Below are 18332 nucleotides of genomic sequence, written 5' to 3' on the forward strand. Positions count from 1 at the left end.
CCTCTGGGCTTCCCTCGTGGCGCAGTGGTTGAGCGTCCGCCTGCCGATGCAGGGGACACGGGTTCATGCCCCGGTCCGGGAAGATCCCACATGCCGCGGAGTGGCTGGGCCCGTGAGCCATGGCCGCTGAGCCTGCGCGTCTGGAGCCTGGCCACAACAGTGAGAGGCCCGCGTACTGCAAAAAAAAAAAAAAAAAAGGAGGCTCTCAAGCTCACAGTCTGTTGGCATATTAAGTATCAGCTTCACGTTTTCCCTGTTCAGACTAATTACTTCTTTAATCTGTGATAGCTGACACATGTGCAGTTGTACAAGTTTAAGAGGAAGGAAGATGATTCTGATACTCTTCAGTTTCATTAGTATATTCTATTTTAATTGTCTTCCTTGCTAAGGCACCATTATTTGATGATTTAATAAGCAGGAAATCCAACAATAAAATTTAAGTGTTTAAGATAGTTATCGATAAATGTTCAGTGTAACATAACCAAAAAGAGCCAAGTCAAGTGGATCCATTTAAAATACGGCTAATGTGACCGGTAGTAGAGATTGGAGGTAGCTCTGATTTGCCTTGCTTAGCTTGTTCAGACCACCTATCACAGTAAACTTTCAAAATCTGTGCTCTCAAGTTTTGATCACTTACCCTAATCTCATAGCAGGCACGCACACGGAGTCAAGTGCCCTGCAGCTGACTGATACGCTGGTGCATTTTTAGAATGGAACAGAGTGAAGCTGAACCAATGCAGTGGCTAAAATAAGAAACCAATTTCAGTCCATTGTAAAGACAGCCACCCAAATCATCCCCCCAAATAATTCCAACTGTTGGGCTGCAATACTGAAAACACATATTTGTTCTTTTTTTGGCATGCATTTTTTATGTACTTCTTAGTCTTTCCCTCCTACTCACTGAGATCTCATCATCCTCTTGTTCTGGAGGTTTTGGAGCTGTTATTATATCCAAGCTCTCACATGATGCCTCTGTTAAGTCTGGTTCAGCATTTCCATTATAAAACTCATAAACTTCTCGAACAAACCGATTATAACTGTCTATGAGGGAAAAAATTGCTCCCAGGTGAAACTTAGTATATATTACATTCATTTTCAGTCTGGAAGGTACTTGTCTTCTTTAACATATTATAAAATAAAATTTCATACCATTGCTTTTACTTTCTTTAGTTGCTTCTGTCAGTATGATAACACAAAAGAATAAAGTGGGGAAGCAAAGAGCTATTCATCTCACATTTTGCCAATTTTCTCCAGGACACTGTTCCTTTTCCATTCCCAGCCTAAAGTCAAAGTTTCCAGTCTTAGCACAGTGCCCTGAGTGTTACTTTCACCAGGTCTTGTTCTGGTCGCTTCTAGATTATTAGATTACAGGGATCTTGACCATCAGGGGGCCACACAGGAAGGTTTTTTATTTCCCTATTCTCAGGAGCCATTGTGAAATAAACACTTAAAATATAAAACTTTAAAAATTTCCTAAAATTACTTCAGAATAGAACATTAAAAGGGATTTATGCCAATTCAAGCAATCCCATTTTTGGATTAAGCATTTAAATTGCACAGGATATTTCTTTAAATTCTTCTACTATTTGATGTTGGAGGGAAAGGAAAGGGAAAGCACAAGCAAGCTTGTAAAATGGGAATTCAACTACTGAATATTGTTACGATTTTCTTGTTTAGTAATATAAAATTAGAAGTTAGGTAAACAGTATTTTTTCACATACCTTGAACCTGAGAAAATCTTTTCCCTGGTTGAACAAACATGTAGATTTCTAATATATCTTCATAATTAATATATACAAATGGGATCAATGGTAATTAAACTCCCATTCTTCTGACTGAGTCTGAGGAGGAAATACACCACCTCTGGGAGATACCTTTAAGAGAGGAGGTGCCAGGGAAGACCTGCTCAGAAAAGAGGTTAATAGGGAGCCAGGGGCCTATTGAAAAAAACTATTAACTGCTTGATCTCTGATTCCAGACCTAAATTTCTGTGTTTGTCATCCACCTTCTTCTGGCTCCACCCTGATATCCATTCCTATTTCTATGACTCCCCACTGGACTGGTGGGGAGTAGAGGGTTAGTACAGCTTAGTACAAATCACCCCACTGGTGATTTGTAGAGGGTTAGTACAGGTCTTCATGGGCCAGGAACCACATGTAACTCTGCATCTGCCATAAAGCCACTTTCACCATGAGGCAAAGGATACTGTGCCCATTAGCACTCCCTTCTTTGTTCTTAACACTTTGGCTGAGCGAAGGGGTTTTATATTTGTACCCAAGCTCAATCCAGAAGCCAGGGTACAAAGGAACCAACAGACAGTATGAGCATCCTGTTGGGATGGGCAAGTTGATTCAAAGACAAGTCTCAACACAAATGCAGGCATCTGCCTCATGCTAAAGAAAAATAAAACAGAGACGGCTGATACTTCATTGTAGATACAAAAGAAGCTTCATAAACATCTCTTTCTTCATGTAGGCTATCAAATGACATTTAACTCTATCCAGAAACTTTTCTTTGAGAACTTATTTCAAGCCCAGCAGTGCACTGGAAGTGGAGAAAAGGAGTTACGTAGAAAAGGAGGACAATGTTTGTGCCCAGAAGCAGTCAACAGTCCAATCAAAAAACCAAAAAATATCTCATGAGTTTCAAATGAGATAATATTTTAAAAGTCACTTTTTAAATACTTAAATGCTATACATTTGTTAGTAGATACTAATAAATAACTGCTGAAACAAAAACCAATAGATTTTAATTTTCAGGAAAATTGCTTATCCTAAAAATAACACATCAGTTTAACACTTCCTACATAACATGGTGTATAATTAGCATTCATAGAAAGAGAATGGACTTTGAAGCCAGACTCATCTCTGGTAATTTACTAGTTATGTGAACTTGGCAGGAGACTTTCATCTTTTTGAGCTTAAGCTTCCTCATCTACATAAATGGGAATTAATTTCTTCTTCAGATAGATGTATGGATAGAATAGATGAATTAATATGCCCCAAACACTCAGGAAGTTAGGCATTCCATCTACCTGCTTCTGAAAATACAACATAATCAAATTTCTTCACACAGTGGTGATGAGACTGACGAGCAAATATGATGAGGTCTTTATTTTTGTTTGCTGAAGGGAAAGAGAAGTGCATTCTTAAAGTTTGCTTCAAAACACCAGTGTTGTGTTTGAAGTCTTCTCTTGAAAAGGAAAACTGACCAAATATGAGTCCCTAATATCTGAATAGAAGATCATACTATCCTTTTAAAAGTTAGAACTCATTAGAAATAGAAACCACACACTCCAGGAAACTTACATTTCACACTTCCGTTTAATTTTATTTTGCTCAATCCTGGTTACAAAAAACAAAATACTCTGTGAACTTACCTTGAAACTTACTGATTTTATTACAGTGAGTTCCATAAACACAGGAGTCATGGTCCTTCTTTTCCTCTCACAAGTACAGAATGACGTCAGACCCAAAATCTAATAAGGTGCCTTCAGATTTCAATTCTGAACAAACCAGAAATAGCGGGTAAGAGCTAGCTGATTGCACCTGTGAAATGATCACCCTCCACTCCAATTTACCTCTGAGTCCCTTCTCCTCAGGCTTTACCAATCATTTGGCCCTTAATGGGTCTTTTTAGCTGTTTATCAGTCTCTCTCCCCATCAATTTTCATTGCTCTCTACAGCTTCTTTATCACTTTTTGTTGTCAAGAACATAACTACTTTTGGATCAGATGTTTGCCATAAATTCCTGAAATAGACATCTAGCCCATAAAGAATAGAAATGAATAGGCTAGTTTTAAATGTCACCAGTAGATAGTTCATCTCAGTAGGCGTGATTGTTAATGCTTTCACATCTCTAGTTCAAAATTGAAATTTTTCCAGTGCCCCAGGCATAATTATTTTCCTCCAAATGACTTGGAAGCCAGAATTACAGCATCCACCTACGCATTATATTTGACCAAAACACTGACATCAAGCAGAATCACAAAAATCTATTTATGTATGCTCCTTAGTGTTGGCAGCCTTGATTTCTTAGGAAATATCATCTTATTCAGACAGAATAAAATTTGTTAGCATTGGCAATTACTGACTTCTGCTTTAAATTAATGTCCACATGTGAAAAAAAATGGGGTTTTGTGATTTGGAATGTAGAAAAAAATGGCAATGAAACTGAAACTTTATATACCATATTTCAGCTGACAGCACAATTTAGGGTTGAGTCACACACCCTTAAAATGAAGGCTTCCAATAGAAATGCTGACAGGCCCTTTACTTATAAGGAAGTATTTGCCTCTAGAATAATAGCAATATATTATATTTAAATGGTTCCTTTTATAAAGCACTTTAAAAACTGTCAATCTGTATTTCTCCTTCCTATACACAAGTATGTCTCTTTAAAGTCAATAGCAAAACTATATATCTATTATTTATTTAGTTAGTTATTATGTATTTATTATATTTATGAGATTCACTCATCATTTATTAGCCTCTGGGCACCTCTGCAAGTTCCAGAGCTAAAAAAAATAGGAAGATGGTTTGTGTCATTATGATTTGCAGGTTATTCTAGACATCATGAAAACAACACATATTGCTTCCAGCCTTATTATCTTAGAAGTTTAACATACCTTTAAAATATATGTACAGGGAGATGTGTGGCCAAGATGGTAGAGTAGGAGGACCCTGAGCTCATCTCCTCCCACAAGCACACCAAAATTACAACTATTTACAGAGTAACTATCTGTGAGAATGACCTGAAGAGTACCAGAAAAGATTCCCATGACTAAAGATATAAAGAAGTAAATACAACGAGATTGGTAGGAGAGATGGAGACACAGTATAGTCAAGATACACACCTCTCCACACCACAAATGGAAGGATAATCACAATTGCAGAGGTTCTCTCCAAGGGATGAGGGGTGCAAGCCCCACATCAAGCTCTCCAGCCTGGGGTCCTGTACCAGGAACAGGAGCCCTCCAAACATCTGGCTTTGAAGGCCAGTGGGGCTTGTGAATGAGAGAGCCAGAGGGCTACAGGAAACAGAGACTTCTCTTAAAGGGCATGCACAAAAATCTCACACACTCTGAGTCCCACTGCAGAGGTAGTCATTTGAAAGCAGCATGGGTTCAACCCACTTGCTGATTTTGAAAGAGAGCCTACCCGAGAGACAGCAGGCAACTTGGAATACCCCTGGGGACACAGACGCAGGTGGCAGTTATTTGGAGGAGCTCATTCTACCAGGAGAAAACCTGTGCTGGCAAGCATCATTTTGGAATCCTCTGTCTAGCCTATTAGTGCCAAGGACTTACCAATCAACCATCAGGTGGATACCAGTTCTAGGATTCCCCCCAGTCCTGAAGCTGACTTCCCCAAGACACAGCCTTACCCGTGAGTGGGCTGGCAACACCCAGGGTTCTCTGGGTCATGTAGCTGGCTGCCTAAAGACCTGGCCATGCTTACCAGTGGAATAGCAACCATCACATGAGGCAAGGCTTCGCAGCCAGCCATACTTACTAGCACACCCACAGTAATTGGACCTGCCAATGAAAGGGCCCACACAGCCCACATAGGGGGCACCCCTAGAGTACATAGCTCTGGTGACCAGAGGGGAGTGTGCTGCTGGGCTCCATAGAACATCACCTCCATAAGGCTACTTCTCCAATATTGGGAAATTTACAGACCTACCTAATACATAGAAATAAACACAGAGAATTAGGCAAAATAAGGAGACAGAGGAAGATATTTCAAATGAGGGAATAAGACATAACCTCAGAAAAAGAAATAAAGTAAAAATAAGCAATCTATATGATAAAGATTTCAAGGTAATGATCATAAAGATGCTAGACAAACTTGGGAGATGAATGGATAAACACAGTGGGAATTTCAACAGAGTTAGAAAATATAAAGAAGAACCAAATGGAGCTGAAGAATACAATAACTGAAATTAAAAATGCAACACTAGAAGGAATCAACAGATTAGATGATACAGAGAAACAGATCAGTGAACTAGAAGACAGAGTAGTTCACCCAAGGTGAAGAGAAAAAGAAAAAAAAGAATTTAAAAAAATGACAGTTTAAGAGATCTCTGGAACAATCTCACCCATGTTAACAATCCCATTATAGAGGTCCAGAAGCAGAAGAGAGAGAGAAAGGGGCAGAGAACTTACCTGAAGAAATAATAGCTAAAAACATCTTTAACCTGGGAAAGTAAAGAGACATCCAAGTCCAGGAAGCACAGAGAGTTCCAAACAAGAGGAACATAAAGAGGACCACACCAAGACACATTATATTTAAAATGGCAAAAAATAAAGATAAAGAGAGAATCTTAAAAAGAGCAAAAGTAATAGTTATGTACAAGGGAACTCTCATAACGAGTCTATCAGCTGAATTTTCAGCAGAAACTTTGCAGACCAGAAGGAAATAGCACAGTATATTCAGTGATAAAAGGAAAAAACCTACAACCAAGAATACTCTACATTAAACTCAGATTAAAGGAGAGGTAGGAGTTTTACAGAGAAGTAAAAGCTAAAACAGTTCATCACCATTAAACTGGCTTTACAAGATGTGTTAAAGGTACTTTCCTAAGTGGAGGAGAAAAGACCATAATTAAAAATATTAAAAAAGGAAAAATCTCACTGGTAAAGGCAAACATACAGTAAAGGTAGTAGAACAACTACTTACAAAGCTAATAGAAAAAGTTAAAAGACAAAAGTAGTAAAATTATTTATATCCATAAAAATAGTTAAGTTATACACAAAACCAAAAGATATGATATCAAAAATATTAAGATAAGGGAGGGGGAGTAAACATGCAAAGCTGTTAGAATGTGTTAGAACTTAAGAGATCATCAACTGAAAATAATCACGTATTTATACTGGTTGCTATAGATAAACCTCATGATAACCACAAACTAAAAACCTATAATAGATGCAAACACAAAAAAGAGAAAGGAATAGAAACATAACACAAAAGATAGTTATTAAATCATAAGGGAGGAGAGAAAAAAAAAGAACTACAAAAACAAGAAAACAATGAACAAAATGGCAATAAGTATGAACACATCAATAACTACTTTAAATGTAAATGAATTAATTCTCCAATCAAATGAAAGACTGGCTGAACTGATACAAAAACAACACCCATATATGTACTGCCTATAAGAAACTCACTTCAGATCTAAAGACACACACAGACTGGACACAAAGAGATGGAAAAGATATTCCATGCGAATGGAAACAAAAAAAGCTGGGGTAGCAATACTTATATCAGACAATATAGACTTTAAAAGAAAGACTACAACAAGAGACAAAGAAGAACATTATATAATGATAAAGGGATCAATCCAACAATTATAAATATATAAATACTCCACATAGGAGCACCTAAATACATAGAGCACATATTAAAAAACATAAAGGGAGAAATTGACAGTAACACAATAATAATAGGAGACTTAAACATTCCACTTATGTCAATAGACAGAAAATCCAGACATCCGTACAGAAAACCAATAAGGAAACACTGGCCTTAAATGACACCTTACAGCAGATGGGCTCAATAGATACACATACAGAACATTGCATCCAAAAGCAGCAGAATACACATTCTTTTAAAGTGCCCATGGGACATTCTCCAGGATAGATCACATGCTAGGCCACAAAATAAATCTCAGTAAATTTAAGATTGAGATCATATCAAGTACCTTTTCTGACCACAACACTATGAACTAGAAATCAACTATAAGGAAAAAACTGCAAAAAATACAAATACATGGAGGCTGAATGATATGCAAATAAGCAACCAAGGTTCACTAAAGAAATCAAAAAGGAAATTTAAAAACACCTGGTGAAAAATGAAAATAGAAACAAAATACAGTAAGTCCCCTACATACGAACCTTCAAGTTACGAACTTCCAAAGATGAGAACATGTGTGCCAGTCCCTGTATGCCAGCTGTTGTACTGTATACTGTACTTTTCAAGGTACTGTGCCATAAGATTAAAAATATTTTCTTTATTTTTTATGTTTTTTGTTTTTACATCTGTATTATTTGTGTGAAAAGTATTATAAACCTATTACAGTACAGTACTATCAGTATTATATAGCCGATTGTGTTAGTTGGGTACCTAGGCTAACTTTGTTGGACTTACAAATAAATTGGATTACAAATGCACTCTTAAAATGGAACTTGTTCATATGTAGGGGATTTACTGTAATCCAAAATCTATGGGAAACAGCAAAAGCACTTCTAAGAGGGAAGTCTATAGCGATACAAGCCTACCTCAGGAAACAAGAAAAATCTCAAATAAATTATTTAACCTTACACCTAAAGGAACTAGAAAAAGAAGAAAAACAAAACCAAAGTTAGTAGAAGGAAAGAAATCATAAAGATAAGAGTGGAAATAAATGAAATGGAGACTGAAAACAATAGAAAAGTTCAATGAAACTAAGAGATGCTTCTTTGAAAAGATAAATAAAATTGATAAACCTTTAGCCAAACTCATCAAGAAAAAAGAGAGGGCCCGAATAAATAAAACCAGAAATGAAAGAGCAGAAATTATCACCAATACCACAAGAATACAAAGGATCATAAGAAATTACTATGAATAATTATACAACAATAAGATGGACAACCAAGAAGAAATGGAAAAAATCCTAGAAACATACAATCTCCCTAGACGGAATCAGGAAGAAATAGAAAATATGAACAGACCAATTACCAGTTATAAAATTGAATCCATAATCAAATAACTCTCAATAAACAAAAGTCCAGGATCAGAAGATTTACAAGAAATTTCTACCAAACATTTGCAGAAGTGTTAACACCTATCATTCTCAAATTATTCCAAAAAATTGAAGAGGAAAGAACTCTTCTAATCTCCTCCTATGAAGCCAGCATCACCCAGATGTCAAAGCCAGACAAACATATCACCAAAAAATAAAATTACAGGCCAATATCACTGATGAACATAGATGCAAAAATCCTCAACAGAACATTAGCAAACCAAATCCAACAATACGTTAAGAGTTGCTTTACATTAGCTGCAATACATTTAGGTTGCTTCCATGTCCTGGCTATTGTAAATAGTGCTGCAATGAACAATGGGGTGTGTGTATCTTTTCAAATTATGGTTTTCTCCAAATATATGCCCAGGAGTGGGATTGCTGAATCATACGGCAACACTATTTTTAGTCTTCTAAGGAACCTCCATACTGTTCTCCATAGTGGCTACACCAATTTACATTCCCACCAACAGTGTAGGAGGGTTCCCTTTTCTCCACACCCTCTCCTGCATTTATTGTTTGTAGATTTTTTGATGATGGCCATTCTGACTGGTGTGAGGTGCTACCTCATTGTAGTTTTGATTTGCATTTCTCTAATAATTTGATGTTGAGCCTCTTTTCATGTGCTTTTTGGCCATCTGTATGTCTCCTTTGGAGAAATGTCCGTTTAGATCTTCCACCGATTTTTTGATTGGGTTGTTTACTTTTTTGATGTTGAGATGCATGAGCTGTTTGTGTATTTTTCAGATTAACCCCTTGTCGGTCGCTTTGTATATTTTCTCCGATTCTGAGGGCTGTCTTTTCCTTTTGTTTATGGTTTCCTTTGCTGTGCAAAAGCTTTTAAATTTAACTAGATCCCATTTGTTTAGTTTTGTTTTTATTTTAATTACTCTAGGCGGTGGATAAAAAAAGAGCTTGTTGAGATTTATGTCAGAGAGTGTTCTGCCTATGTTTTCCTCTAAGAGTTTTATAGAATCTGGCCTTACATGTAGGTCTTTAATCCATTTTCAGTTTATTTTTGTGTATGGTGTTAGAGAGTGTTCTAATTTCATTCTTTTACATGTAGCTGTCCAGTTATCTCAGCACCACTTAAACCTAAATGTCCATCAACAGAGGAATAGATAAAGAAGATGTGGTACATAGATATACAATGGAATATTACTCAGTCATAAAAAAGAATGAAATAAAGCCATTTGCAGCAACAGGGATGGACTTGGAGATTGTCATACTGAGTGAAGTAAGTCAGACAGAGAAAGACAAATATAAAATACCACTTACATGTGCAATCCAAAAAAATGCTACAAATGAACTTATTTACAAAACAGAAATAGAGTCACAGATATAGAAAACAAACTTATGGTTACTGGGGGAAAGAGTAGGGAGGAATAAATTAAGAGATTGGGATTGACATATACACACTACTATATATAAAATAAATAACTAATAAGAACCTACTGTATAGCACAGGGAACTCTACTCAATACTCTGTAATGACCTATATGGAAATAGAATCTAAAAAAGAGTGGATACTGAGGGGTGGGATAGGGAGGGTGGGAGGGAGGGAGATGCAAGAGGGAAGAGAGTTGGAGATATATGTATATGTATAACTGATTCACTTGGTTATAAAGCAGAAACTAACACACCATTGTAAAGCAATTATACTCCAATAAAGATGTTAAAAAAAAAGAAAAGAGTGGATATATGCATATGTATAAGTGATTCACTTTGCTGTACAGCAGAAACTAACACAAAATTGTAAATCAACTATACTACAATAAAAATTAATTTAAAAAAATCATACACCATGATCAAGTGGGATTTATCCAACAGATGCAAGGATTTTTCAGTATCTGCAAATTAATTGATGTGCTACTCCACATTAACAAATTAAAGAATAAAAAGCATACAATCATCTCAACAGATACAGAAAAAGCTTTTGACAAAATTCAACATTCATTTGTGGTGAAAACTCTCAACAAAGTGGGTATGTATATAGAGAACATATCTCAACATAATAAAGGCCATACAGTAAGTTCCCTACATACGAACCTTCAAGTTGCAAACTTTCAAAGCTGCGAACATGTGTTTGCATGTCCACCCACATAAGTTAGTTAATGCGCATGCATCCTCTACAAGTGGTTGTGCTTTTGTGTACTTCACTGTACAGTACTGTATAGAGTACGTAGTACAGTATCTTTATTTCAAGCCCATGATGTCTGAAAGCAAGTGTAAAAGTAGCAGTGATGTAGCTGGTACTGCTAAGAAGCACCAGGAACTGGAGGCCCAGAGAAAGGACAAAGAGAGACAAGAGGAAGAAGAAGTACCTGCAGAACCAAAAAGATTTACAATGCAAGAAATGGCAAGTGGATTCCCTTTACTTGAGAAGGCATTGTTAGTTTTTGAGGCACAGGACCCGAATGTAGAACAGTACACAAAAGTTGCAGCAGCTGTTCAGAATGCAATCCAGTCCTACCGTGTAATCTATTATGAGAAAAAAAGAGCTACTACCCAAACATCACTGGATCATTTTTTTCAAGAGGGTAGATAGAATTGAATCCAGCCAGGAACCAGAACATGTGCCATCAATGTCAGGCATGAGTGAAATTGCAGCTTGCCCTCCACTCCTATGGCTAATGATCTTTCAGCTCTACCATCTCCCACCTCCTCTCCCTCCTCCAATCAGTAACTCTTCTTGCCTGTTCACTCGATGCCAGCCCCTGTATGCCAGCTGTTGTACTGTACTACTGTGCTTTTCAAGGTACTATACTATGGGATTAAAAATATTTTCTTTATTTTTTGTGTTTTTTTGTTTTCTATGTATTATTTGTGTGAAAAGTATTATAAACCTATTACAGTACAGTACTATGTAGCCGATTGTGTTAGTTGGGTACCTAGGCTAACTTTGCTGGACTTGTGAACAAATTTGACTTATAAACACACTCTCAGAACGGAACTCATTCATATGTAGGGGACTTACTGTATATGACATACATAAAGCCAACATCATACTCAACAGTGAAAAGAGAAAAGCATTTCCTCTAAGATCAGGAACAAGACAAGGATACCCACTATCATCACTTTTATTCAACATAATCTTGGAAGTCCTAGCCACAGTAATCAGACAAGAAAGAGAAATAAAAGGAATCCAAATTGGGAAGGAAGAAGTATAACTATCACTGTTCACAGATTACATGATATTATATATAGAAAATTCAAAAGACACTGCCAAAACCTATCAGAACTAATAAATTAATTCAATAGAGTGGAAAGGTAAAAAATTAATACAAAAATCTATTGCATTTCTATACACTAACAATGAACTATCAGAAAGAGAAATTAAGAAAACAATCCCATTTACAATTGAATCAGAAAGAATAAAATACCTAGAAATAAAGCTAACCAAGGAGCTAAAAGATTTGTACTCAGAAAAATAAAAGGCATTGATAGAGAAATTTAAGATGACACAAAAATGGAAAGATATACCGTGCTCATGGATTGAAAGCAGTAATATTGTTGAAAATGACCGTACTACCCAAGGAAATCTACAGGTTCAATGCAATCCCTATCATAATACCAATGGAATTTTTCACAGAAAGAGAACAAATGATTCTAAAATTTATACGGAAACATGAAAAACTCCAATTAGCCGAAACAATCTTGTGAAAGAAAAATAAAGTTGGAGGTATCACACTCCCGATTTCAAACTATACAACAAAGCTACAGTAATCAAAACATTATGGTGCCAGCATAAAAACAGACACATAGATAAATGGAACAGAATAGAAAGCCCAGAAATGAGCCCACACTTATATGGTCAATTAATCTATGACAAAGGAGTCAAGAATATACAATGTGGAAACTACATACTCTTCAATAAATGGTGTTGGGAAAATTGTATAGCTATATGTAAAAAAATCAAAGAGGACTACTTTTTCACACCATATACAAAAATAAACTCAAAATGGATTAAAGATTTAAATGTAAGACCTGAAACCATAAAATTCCAAGAAGAAAACCTAGGCAGTATACTCTTTGAACATCAGTCTTAGTAATATTTTGGGGGATATGTCTCCTCAGGCAAGGGAAAGGAAGCAAAAATAAACAAATTGGCCTACATAAAACTAAAAAACTTTTGCACTGTGAAGGAGACTATCAACAAAATGAAAAGGCAGCCTATGGAAAGGGAGAAGATATTTGCAAATGATATGTCTGATAAGGGGTTAACATCCAAAATACACAAAAAACTCATACACCTCAACATCAAAGAAACAGTTAAAAAATGAACAGAGGATCTGAATAAACATTTTTCCAAAGAAGACATACAGATGACCAACAGACATATGAAAAGATGCTCAATGTTACTGATCATCAGGGAAATGCAAATCAAAACCATAATAAGATACCACCTCACACCTGCCAGGATGGCTATCATCAAACAGACAATAACAAGTAGAGAAAAGGGAACTCTCATGCACTGTTGGTGGGATGTAAATTGGTGCAGTCACTATGGAAAACAGTATGGAGTCTCCTCAAAAAATTAAAAATAGAACTGCCATATGATCCAGGAACCTCACTTCTGGGTATTTACCTGAAGAAAATTAAAACACTAATTTGAAAAGATACATACACTCCAATGTTTATTGCATCATTATGTACAATAGCCAGGATATGAAAGCAACCTAAGTGTCTACACACAATGGAATATTACTCAACTATTAAAAATGAAATCTTGCCATGTGTCACAACATGGATGGATCTAGAGGGTATATTATGCTAAGTGAAATAAGTCAGACAGAGCAAGACAAGTGCCCTATGATCTCACTTATATGTGGAATCTAAAATACAAAACAAGCAAACTTATAAAACAAAATCAAAACAGACTCATAGGTAGAGAGAACAAATAGGGTTTGCCAGAAGGGAGGTTAGTGGGGGAGAGAGCAAAATAGTTGAAGGGGATTAAGAGGTACGAACCTTCAGGTATATAATAAATAAATCACAGGGATGTAATATACAGCATAAGGAATATGGTCAATATTATTATAATACTGTGAGACAGATGGTTACTAGACTTATCATGGCAATCATATCATAATGTATGCAAATGTCAAATCATTAGGTAGTACACCTGAAACTAACATAAAATTGTACATCAACTAGGTTCCAATAAAAAAATATAGACATATGAATGTATACATATACATTCATCAGAAAAGAAACACAGAATGATGTAGCTCAGAATTACTTCAAATATTAGAAAAAGAAAGCAGGAGCAATAATATCTAATCAAAGGTATTTTGGGTAGTTTTTTGTTGTTTTTTATACTTTATGTTGTGAAGTGTTGTTCCATAGTAGAGGTTAGCATAAATGGTATGCTATGGAGAAGTCTGAATTAATAATTTACTTAACTTTATATATCATGTTCTCAAACAAATTTATATTACATCACTGTTATGTGCTTAGCATTGGGCATAGGTATAAAACTTCAGTTTTAAATTGAATCTCAGGCTCAGCTCTCTAACAGGGTCAACAGCCAAGCACTCAGCTCCAAAATATTTCATAGTACATTTCAATCCAGAGTTTATCACCGAAGAATGTTATTTTCTTCATATCAAATATATTTTTTTTAATTTATTTATTTTATTTATTTATTTTTGGCTGCACTGGGTCTTTGCTGCTGCTCACGGGCTTTCTCTAGTTGCGGCGAGTGGGGGCTACTCTTCGTTGCGGTGCACGGGCTTCTCATTGTGGTGGCTTCTCTTGTTGCGGAGCACAGGCTCTAGGTGCGTGGGCTTCAGTAGTTGTGGCACATGGGCTCAGTAGTTGTGGCTCATGGGCTCTAGAGGCTCAGTAGTTGTGGCACACAGGCTTAGTTGCTCTGCAGCATGTGGGATCTTCCTGGACCAGGGCTCGAACCCGTGTCCCCTGCATTGGCAGGCGGATTCTTAACCACTGTGCCACCAGGGAAGCCCCATATCAAATATTTTGATCCTAATAGATTATTTCAATAGATTACATGGTTTAAAAGTTAAAAAATTAGAAGATGAATCTAGACACTCCTTTTCATCCCCAGCTCTCAATGTGTCTATGCCCATCCAGGAGAGATTCTAGATCTGAGTTCAACTTCAGTCTCTTCCTGAGAAAGTACTAGGTTCAGGGTGTAGAGAGATTGTAATGGCAGGATTTTGGTCACTCTCTGACCTGGAGAGTCAAAAATATTTATAATTCCATGCCCTAGACCTTTATAGCAATGTAGTAAATGGCCTTAGGTTAGTTATGAACCTAGTGAGTGAGCATCATGATGCCTTAGCAGGGAAATAACTTCCTTCCAACTGATAAGTATGCTTTACATTGTTTTGAGATGTTGGAATGAAAAATGTTCTATAAACACAAAGTACATGCACAGCGTAAAATTTCACTCTGGCTCCCTTTGTCTTCACTGGCAAAACTCATTTGTCATGACCTGTAGCACCTTTGCTTTTTTATTGCTATCCTTAACACTTGGTTGAGAAAAATCTGTCATGCCTCTAACTGCCTAGTGCTAAATCAATCAGTATCTTCTAAACTAAGCCTGGCAAAATTTCCTGTATTCCTGACCACCAGGCAATCAAGATCCAAATGTTGCTCCCCAGGAGCAGAGAGGCAAAGCATTAATTTACTATACCTTAGAAAGTTCTTATCAACTCCATGGTACAATTTTTTCAGCTTTAGTACAAAGGAACACCTCCAGTGCAAGATTATGAAATTCATTTGTAACTAAACCTCCAGAACACTTGTAGAAAAATATACATTTGATTTTCAGATAGTGGAAAGAAAGATAAGTGTGGCAATTATGTAATATAAAATGAAATAACCTTTAGGAAACCAATATTCATTTTTTCCCCAAATTTTTCTAAATGGGTCATGTTTCTACCTAGGCACACAAGCAAGGGCATATTCAACTTTAATACCTAAAGATGTGTGCACATGTACAGGCGTTTTTCTTACTTGTTAGTGGTTTGTTAGAATGATACCCCAAGGGCCATACAATAGTTTTGCATTTATCTCTGAAATTCTATGACTTTCAGAATAATTTTATAAATAGTAACATTAAACACTTTTAGAGCACTGAAAATATACTAAATACAAGGAGGTAGATATGATCCTTGCACCCCCATCCTTACACAGATTTAACATTAATTTCTGATTAACTCAGGAATTTTCAGTTCATGATCAGAACCCTTCAGTTTTCAGACATGAACTTACCATCCTTTCTTCTCACATAGCATGTGCCTTCAACCCTCATTACCAAGTCTGATTTATGAAGTCTGCAAGTGTGATGAAATGTGTTGATGTTAGAGGAGAGATTTACATTTCTTCTTTTTCTTCCCTTCTAAAACACTCTTTCACTTTATCAGTGTCAGTCATTCAGGCACCTCTTTGACAAGGGACTTGAAGGAAGATGACAGTACCAGAGTCGAAGATGCTGGGTCAAGTAAAAGACAAGTTTTATGAATACTTCCTACAATTGCAGATGTATTTAAAAACAGAAGCACATTAATTACTGCAAGACTAAGGTATTTGCATTTTATTTCTAGACAAGTCAAAAGGCAAGGTGGGAAGAAAGAATGTCAAGGTTGGTAAAGAAGGGCAGGGTGGTGGTGGTATTTTATCCCACAAGGGACCTTATTTTGCACAATAGGTGGCCAAGGGGAATTTTATCCCATTATCTTACAAGTAAATGAAGCTTTGCATTTCAGCCCCCTAGAGTGCTCATGGCAGGTCTCCTACTATTCCCCTGTTATTTTTGCAAGTAATTCTGCCAAAAATGCTATTACTCTGGTTTACAATAGTTGATCACTGCTGTGAAATTCAGGCCATAGATAAAACGAATTTTTTAAAAATAAACAACAACAAAAGAGTGAGGGGGTCCAACAGCCCTAACACCTACTTGCTCTTGGAGAAGCTTTGCCAAATGCTCCACTTTATAAGGCCATTAAGTATTTCTGAATTTCCATTTCTATTATAACTGGTTGGTGATTACCTAGTTCCTGGTATCTAAACTGAGAGCCTGTTCCTGCTCTTCTTTATAGGAATGCTAACTATTCCTGAGGGATGTAGGTCTCCTTTGCCTGCCCTTTGAGACAGGATTCCAAACAATACACTTACTCATGAATGTTTACTGATTATAAAAGTTTGGCAGCTTAGAACATGTGTATTCAAGCCATTCAAGATGGCTGTTTGCTTGCTTTCTGTACACCCTCTGCTGGACCAGTCCCTGCATCACCTACACCCTACTCACATGACTCAACTTCCCTCTTAATCATAGAGCTTAATCAGTAAATACCTACTTACTTGTTCACCCTCTCCCACTCCAGCTAGTGATTGTTCTAATCTTTAGATCAGAATGGCTCCCTTAGGATAGTTTAGCAAAGAGAAGAGCTCTGCTCCAGGAAGGTACTTAGCCCAGGGGCTAAGAGAGATGTGCCCCTCTGCTGGTCTCCCTGGTAATGGATGAGCCAATCTGAAGTCAATTCCCCCTGTAACTGGTAGACTGGTAGTCTCCTTATCCTACCCCACTTCCCCCAGCACAGACTGCTGCCGCCATGTCCTTCTTGCTGTCTACCATCCATGGTGGGGTGTAGCTCCAGGACCCTTTTGCTTCAGACATGTAAGATCTCCAATCTATTAAACCATCGATGTCTCTGTCACTGTCTCTGGACTCTTTCTTCAGTCTCAGGGCTGGGCAAGTACAGGGCTTGCATGCCTGCAGGCTGCAGCCCAACAGAGCAAAAGAAGGGCTGTATGAGAAAGAGTAGCAATTTGTTTATCTGAAGTCGAAGTTGAGTGGTGATGGCTCTCATTTCCTTTACATGTGTGTGTGTGTGTGTGTGTGTGTGTGTGTGTGTGTGTGTGTGTGTTGTGTCACATTCCTCATTATGCCAAAGCATTTCTGAATCCCTTCACTGTCAGCCCGACCTGGAACATGTTTAACATTTTACTTACCATACAGTGTTTTATTGCTAAGTATTGGTATTTACTTATCTGTCTTCCCTGCAAGAATATGAGACCAAGGCCATCATTTTATTGCCATTACCATACAGAAAACCTGCACAAGGTAGCATTTAATTAATTTTTACCATACAAACGAATAATAGAGTTGTCTTTGTTAACATGGTTTCCTCTGTTATTTACCATTGTAATAGAGCAACTGAGTTTACAGAAAAATAAGTTCTCCACAATGCACATCTGAGCAGTGGTTCAAAAACTAGATAAAACTCAGCATTCACGAATCTGAAATTCCACTGGTGGGGTTAAAATTCTATATCCTTCATTCAATGGCAAATACAGTTGCAAAGCTAATAGCTAGAGTTTGAAGAAGACTTTATTAATCATGACGTTCGGTTAGAGCAAGCCTCTGCTGAAACCAAAGCAAATAAATTATAGGCATAGCTAATAAGGTCAGGAAGCTGCTATTACCAAAATCCTGGAAATATTCTCTAAATCTCCAGATTACTTTTAGCTAGCTTAAGTAACTGCTTTATAAATGGATAGTCACCTGTGAATAGTTATTC

At 36.9% G+C, this 18332-nt stretch overlaps 1 long non-coding RNA gene across 1 annotated transcript; it reads right to left on the reverse strand.

The window, feature by feature from the left end:
- Positions 1-955: 955 nt before the first annotated feature.
- LOC307186552 lies at positions 956-16229 on the reverse strand. Its single transcript, XR_013828403.1, has 3 exons — positions 16024-16229; positions 3380-3505; positions 956-1041 (listed from the first exon to the last, which is right to left on the reverse strand). It is a non-coding gene; the product is annotated as an uncharacterized lncRNA (long non-coding RNA).
- Between the last annotated feature and the right edge of the window lie 2103 nt (positions 16230-18332).

Source organism: Stenella coeruleoalba, assembly GCF_951394435.1.
Source record: "Stenella coeruleoalba genome assembly, chromosome: 5".
Lineage (NCBI taxonomy): Eukaryota > Metazoa > Chordata > Mammalia > Artiodactyla > Delphinidae > Stenella > Stenella coeruleoalba.